Source organism: Mandrillus leucophaeus, unplaced genomic scaffold (genome assembly GCF_000951045.1).
Source record: "Mandrillus leucophaeus isolate KB7577 unplaced genomic scaffold, Mleu.le_1.0 Scaffold321, whole genome shotgun sequence".
Lineage (NCBI taxonomy): Eukaryota > Metazoa > Chordata > Mammalia > Primates > Cercopithecidae > Mandrillus > Mandrillus leucophaeus.
In genome coordinates this window covers 889,202-896,220 of record NW_012103377.1, presented here as the reverse complement: position 1 = coordinate 896,220, position 7,019 = coordinate 889,202, and the positions used below count along the sequence as shown (strand labels likewise).

General features: G+C 43.5%; 1 long non-coding RNA gene across 1 annotated transcript; it reads left to right on the top strand.

The window, feature by feature from the left end:
* Positions 1–673: 673 nt before the first annotated feature.
* LOC105545191 lies at positions 674–1,106 on the top strand. The gene is made up of 2 exons (XR_001006881.1): positions 674–915; positions 965–1,106. It is a non-coding gene; the product is annotated as an uncharacterized LOC105545191 (long non-coding RNA).
* The last annotated feature ends 5,913 nt before the right edge of the window (positions 1,107–7,019 follow it).

Below are 7,019 nucleotides of genomic sequence, written 5' to 3'. Positions count from 1 at the left end.
GAGACCAGCCTGGGCAAAACCCATGGCGAAACCCTGCCTCTACAAAAAAAAAAGCAGCAAATTAGCAGGGTGTGGTGGCATGCACCTGCAGTCACAGTTAATCAGGGGGCTGAGGTGGGAGGATTGCTTGAGCCCAGGAGGTTGAGACTGCAGTGAGCTATGACTGTGCCACTGCACTCCAGCCTGGGTGACAGAGTGAGACCCTGTCATAAATAAATAAATAAATAATAATAATAATGCACTAAAGAAAAAAGCATCAAAATTAATTGGTGTTACCCTCTGGGACAGCTGTCCCTTAAAAAAAAAAACAAAAAAAGATCAGTTGCACCTAAACCTGAAGAATCACTGTTTCTTGAAGTGATGGTTTAAACAGAGCTGCAAACAGCAAGCGAATCTCATTATCTTTGGTGGCTGTGGCCATGCTCCTTAAAGTGAACTTAGAGGCTTACCTCCCTGGTGGCCAGTGCCTGCTGGGACCAGAGGCTGTGGCCATCTGGCCCCCCAGTCAGCCCCAAGTCACGGCCCCCAGGCAATGGCTGTGCCTGACAGAATGTACCAGGTCACCGGACAGGTACGCGATAGGAGGTCTGCCAAATGCCTAGAGCCCAGGAAATGCGGTTACCCTGCCCTCTCCTCCTTTTTATAGATCTCGACATGGGTGCCCAGCACCACACCCTGGCCCACTGGAGGAGATTACAGCTAGCAAGTGCAGTTCCACGACTCCAACATCAAGTTCCTGCTGCTCCGCCGCGTCCTGCGCCATCAGCACAAGTCATGCTTCACTACCAAGAGGCCCAACACCTTCTGCTAGTTGCAGGGCCCTCTCACCCCAGTGTGCCCCAAATACACTCGGGTATGCCAAGAAAGAAAAAAAGAAAGGAAGGAAGAAAGAGAGAGAGAAAGAAAGAGAGAGAGGCAGAGAAAGAAGGAAAAAAGGAAGAAAGGAAGAAAGGAAGGAAGGAAGGAAGAAAAAGAAAATTTGAAGATCTATAGAGATTATGCAATCTTAAGAACAGAGTAAGAAAAAGAATGAAGAAAAATTAACAGCTTCACAGAAATCTGGGACACCATTAACCACACACCAATATATATGTAATGGGAATACTAGAAAAAGAAAAGGAGAAAGGAGAAGTGAAAATATTTGAAGAATGATTGAAAACCACAAAACATTGCTGAAATAAATTAAAGAAGGTTTAATAAAAGGAGACATCCCATATTCTGAGATCAGAGAAGTTTACAGCATAGCTCAGAAGATCAGACTGCCTAGACGCAATCCAGACTCTTAGGTAAGTTACCTAACTTCTTTGGGCTTTGGTTTTCTCATTTGTGAAATAAGGATAAGAAGTCCTGTATTACAGAGTTGTTCATGGAGTGAATGGCTCAATATACATATAAAGCACTTAGAACAGTGCCTGTCACATGGTGTGTGTTTAATGCTTTTTAGCGATCCTGAAATTGTGAAAGACAATTTGGCAGAGTGTATGAATCTTCAGTTACAATCTTTTTCTCCAGAAAGTCCAGCTGTTGCTCCATTTTCTTCTGAAAGCTAATGTTGCAGAGAATTCTGAAACCAAATAGGCTTTGTTTCCTTAGAGCAGGGTGGTTAAGAGTCTGGGATTGGACTGCCTTGGTTTGAGTCCTGGCTTTCCCTTTTACTGGATGTGTGACCTTGGACAAGTTGATCTCTCCTGTAATGTGGGGCCACTCATAGATCCTCCTTTTCGTGGACCCTTTGCATTTGTTGGCCAAACCATCCTTCCTCCCTTTTAGTTGTTTGGGTTTTTTTCACTCCCACCTTTTGATTCAGCTGGGATTTGCAATCATAGTAGCTTCACCCCCTGACCAATATCTCACTGAACTCTGTTGGCCACTGTGCTGGATCTAAGTGTTGAGCGTGTACCCTGAAGACAACAGGAGTCCTGCTATGGGCAAACCAGGAGGGAGACTCTTTCTCCCTTCTGCGGTTCCTGAGCTAGGATTATGTGAACCTGGAGCTGCCCGGGCCTCACCTGGAAGCCTGTCTGCAGTAGGAGAGGCTCAGGCTACCACACAGAACCAACCGGAGCTGAGCAGCTGGAGAGCAGAGGGACCCCGACAACATCGATTGAGTTCCTGCATCCAGCCAACTTCCGGGCCAGCGCCGCCCCTTTATTGGGATGCTGTGTGGTTTAAATAAGAGAATTCGTGTAAAGCACCAAGTATGTGTCAGACACAAGGCAAGTCCTCAAGAAAAGACGATCTGTTTCCTCCTGTCATCATGATTGCAGGAGTTTTTTTCCTTGTAGTTAAAAATTGTCGGGCCAGGAGCAGTGGCTCATGCCTGTAATCCCAGCACTTTGGGAGGCCAAGGTAGGAGGATCACTTGAGGCCAGGACTGGCCAATATGGTGAAACCCCGTCTCTTACTAAAACTACAAAAATTAGCCAGCCGTGGTGGCATGTGCCTGTAGTCCCAGCTACTTGGGAGGCTGAGGCAGGAGAATTGCTTGAACCTGGGAGGCGGAGGTTGCAGGAAGCCGAGATGGCGCCAATGCACTCCAGCCTGGGCCACAGAGAAAGACTCTGCTCAAAAATAAAAAAGTAAAAAAAAATTGTTGCCAAATGTATGTACGTGTAGATAGCTGCTTCTCCTGAAACGTGGTAAATTCCTTCAGTCTGCAGATACTGATCTTTCTTAAGTTTAGGAAAATTGTTTCCAAAGCTCTTTCATGATTGCATCTCTTGGCCAGGAATGGTAACTATCTGTGTGTTGGTGCCGCATTCTCTGTTCTCCGTATCTGTCATCTCTCTCATAATCTTCTCTCTCCTCCACCTCCGAATGTGGGAATTCCTCAGGGCTTGGCCTTGGTGAAAGTATTAATTATGAGAGCAGTTGACTCCTTGTTCCACCCCCAACCTTCCATCCAAGGGCCATCCAGGGGACAGGGGAGGAATCTTAAGCCACCACCTGCCTCAGCCCCTTCCCACAGGTCACCCGGGGGAATGGGTTTCTGCCTCGTCCCGGTCCCCCATTGTTTTTCTAGCAGTGGTGCTGGCAGGTGTGTGCGATATAGGACTTGGTGACGCAGACTCTCTGCAAAGCCAGCGGGAAACGCAACAGCTCTGCAGGATCCCAGAGACCCCTGCTGTGCAGCCCAGCAGCTCCAAAGGCCGCACCTGAGATCCTGTTGGACACGCAGACTCTCAGGCCCCGGCCTGGAGCCCTGAACCAGAACGAGCATTTCCACCACATCCGTGGGTGATTTGTGTGCACATCAAAGTTTCAGAAGCTCTGCTCCAGGGTGCAGGCTCAGTTTAACCTTTTTCATAAACCATCTTTTGTCTACCCACAAAGTCATTCTTTACAGTGAAAACCCCCAGCTCCTCACCAGACCAGGTCGTGTAATACCGACTCTCTTTACTATTAATACCTACTTCATTTTTATGTGATATTTTCCCTCAATATAATGATTTTATTTTATTATTTTTTATTTTTTCAAACTCAGAAATTCTTAAGAACAATGTAATGTTATTACCATAAAGTGGGAGCTCTGTTGCCAGGGCCCTTTGAAGTTTTGTATGCACAATTCAGACTTCATTGAAACTTTACTTTTACTGTGTCCTTGGCCTGCCTCACCTTTTCGGGAATTACAAAACTTTCCACAGTTCTACCAGCTGCTTCTTCCTGTTTTGTTCTCAATTTGGGATGTTTGTTTCTTTTGCTTGATGTCTGTATGCTAAAAGAAATAAATGAGCAGAACATGTTGCGGTTCATTCAAGTACAGGGCACGGTCCAAATTCGTTCCATATGATAGTCTCTGACTAGGAATTCTTATGTCCTATAATTGGTGAGTGTATTTTTGCATTAAGCTGTAATGTTGAATTATCACTTCTTTTAGCATATTTATTTAAATGTATGTTGGGGGTGAAAAGTCATTATGTCATTAAAAAAAGGAGTCTTTGTTCAAAAGGGTGATATAATTTTCAAGAGCTGCTTTGGCAAATGTTAACTGAAGGGTCATTATGTAAGGTAGTTGTGTATTATGTTATATGTTATATATATTGTATAAACCCCAGTGCCATTACGAATATAGTTTGTAGAGTGGTGCCAGTCAGTGAACTCTTTGTTACCCATCTGTAATGAGATAAATACAGAAATTGAGAATGTTTAGAAACTTTTATAACATATTTTTATGTCTGCTGCCTTTAGCAGTAAAAATTTGGCTTTGTATTTTATACATCATTTTAAAATTCTATTTTTCTAGTGATTTATTCTTATTATATCTTACAGAAATATCAGTGTGCAACAGATTGGAAAATTTTTTTAAGTTGGTTTTTCACTGCAGATGGTTTGAACAGCACTGATACAGAGCATACTCTCTGGCTTCAAGAAATCAAATTTGGTATAAGTAATAGAATGAGAGTATAACTTTCCCCTGCCCCTAGTAGGGGCATTTAAAAACATTTCTAAATAATGACTAGGTTAAAAAAAAGAAACTGAAAAGAAAATTACAAAATATTTAGAGCTGAACAGCAACAGAACAGAATCCATGAAAGGTTGTGTGGGCTGGGTGTGGTAGCTCATGCCTGTAATCCCAGCAGTTTGGGAGGCCGAGGTGAGAGGATGACTTGAGCCGAGGAGGAGACTGCAGTGAGCCATGTCTGCGCCACTGCACTGCAGCCTGGACATCAGAGTGAGACCCAGTCTTAAAAAAAAAAAAAAAAAAAAACTTGGGTGATGAAAGATGGTATTTAGACAGAAATTAAAGTTTTTAATGCATATATTACACACAAAAATTTACACTTAATGATCAGAATGTTCAGAAAAGGTAGAGAATCAGTACTCAGTACTTTTTTTGAGATGAGGTATCGCTCTGTTGCCCAGGCTGCAGTGCAGTGGCAGAATCTCAGCTCACTGCAGCCTCTGCCTCCTGGTTCAAGCAATTCTCCCACCTCAGCCTCCTGAGTAGTTGGAATTACAGGGGCTCACCATCACACCTGGTTGATTTTTGTATTTTTAGTAGAGATGGAATTTCACTGTGTTGACCAGGCTGGTCTCGAACTCCTGACCTCAGGTGATCCACCCACCTCGGCCTCCCAAAGTGCTGGGATTACAGGCGTGAGCCACCACACCTGGCCAGGCTCAGTACTTTTATCAATGAGTCCCAAAAATATAGAAACTTAAATAAGATAGACCACTATTTTCTTCTCATAAGATAGTCTTGTGGTAGGTGGCAGGTCCAGGGTTGGCAGGCATTTATGTCAAACGCAACATAAGCCTTTCATTTACATGTCAAAAGTAGCACTATCTGGTTGTCATCACCTTTCAGTAATCAGACAGTGGAAATGAGCTTAAGAGAGTGCACACACATATTTTTTTTAAATGCAAGACCTGGGCTGGGTGAGATGGCTCCTGCCTGTAAACTCAGCACTTTGGGAGGCCGATGTGGAGTTCAAGAGGCCCAAGAGTTCAAGAGCAGCCTGGGCAACAGAGTGAGACCCCGTCTCCACAAAAAAATAAAAAAATTAGCTGGGTATGGCAGCAAACCTGTGGTTCCAGCTACTTGGGAGGCTGAGGTGGGAGGATCGCTTGAGCCCAGGAGGTACAGGCTGCAATGAGTCATGATTCATGGTGCCAATGCACTCCAGCCTGGATGACAAGAAGGAGACACTGTCTCAAAAAAAAAAAAAAAAAACAAAAAAAGAAAGAAAGAAAAAAAGCAAGACCCTGAAGGGGTCCTCCATTCCTTTGGTCAAAGCTTGGTCATATGATGACAGGTAGCGGCAAAGGGGATTAAGAACTGTGGAGTTTAGATAAGAAGTCCTGAGTCCAATTACAATTCTGTATCTCTGAAGGAAAGGGAAAAAGATATTGGGGGATGATGACCAAACTGCCATAAGCAACCATATTAGTAAACTCAAAGACAATTGAAGGAAGAAAACAGTAAGTATAAAAGCAGAATGTTATAAACAAGGAAAACAAGGAACAATAGGTGATCAACAAAACTGAAAGTCAATTAATTTAAGAGAATTTAAAACAGGTTAATCACTTGGAAAACTAATTGAGAAAAATAAGAGGCATAATAGACAATAGTACAAAGGAAAAAGGGCACACTATGATAGAAACAGTAAAGTTTCCAAAACTCACAGATTATTATGATCTCCTCTATAGAAATGCATTAGAAAACTCACAATGAAATAGACACTTTTCTAGAAAAATATAAATTTTCTAAATGAATTCAAGAGGTAATAGAATTCAGACAGAGACCATTAATGAACTGATACAATAGTGAAGATACCTAGTCACCTAAAATAGTCACACACAAAGAAAATACAACCAGGCCCAGAGGGTTCTATAGGAGAGTGCTGCTCAACCCACAAGAAAACAGAGAACTCTTAATTATTTAAATAACAATAATAAAAGAGAGTGCTATCCAACTCATTTAAGAAGCTACATTCACCTTAATATGAAAACTGGAAAAAGGCCAGGTCCAGAGGCTCATACCTGTAATCCCAGCACTTTGGGAGGCCGAGGTGGGCGGATCGTTTGAGTCCACTGGTTCAAGACCAGCCTAGGCAACACGGCGAAATGCATCTCTACAAAAAATACAAAAATTTGTCAGGTGTGGTGGTGCACTCCTGTAGTCCCAGCTACTCTGGAGGCTGAGGTGGGAGGATTGTTTGAGCCTGGGAAGCTCAGGGCTGCAGTGAGCTGAGACTGTGCCACTACACTCCAGCCTGTGCTACAGAGCAAGACTCTGTCTCAAAAAACAACAACAAAAACCAAAAACCAAAAACCAAAAAACTGGAAAAAGATCTCACATGGAAAGAAAATTATAAGCTAATATTGAAATCAACCTGGCCGGGCGCGGTGGCTCAAGCCTGTAATCCCAGCACTTTGGGAGGCCAAGACGGGCGGATCACGAGGTCAGGAGATCGAGACCATCCTGGCTGACACGGTGAAACCCCGTCTCTCCTAAAAAATACAAAAAACTAGCCGGGCGAGGTGGTGGGCGCCTGTAGTCCCAGCTACTCGGGAGG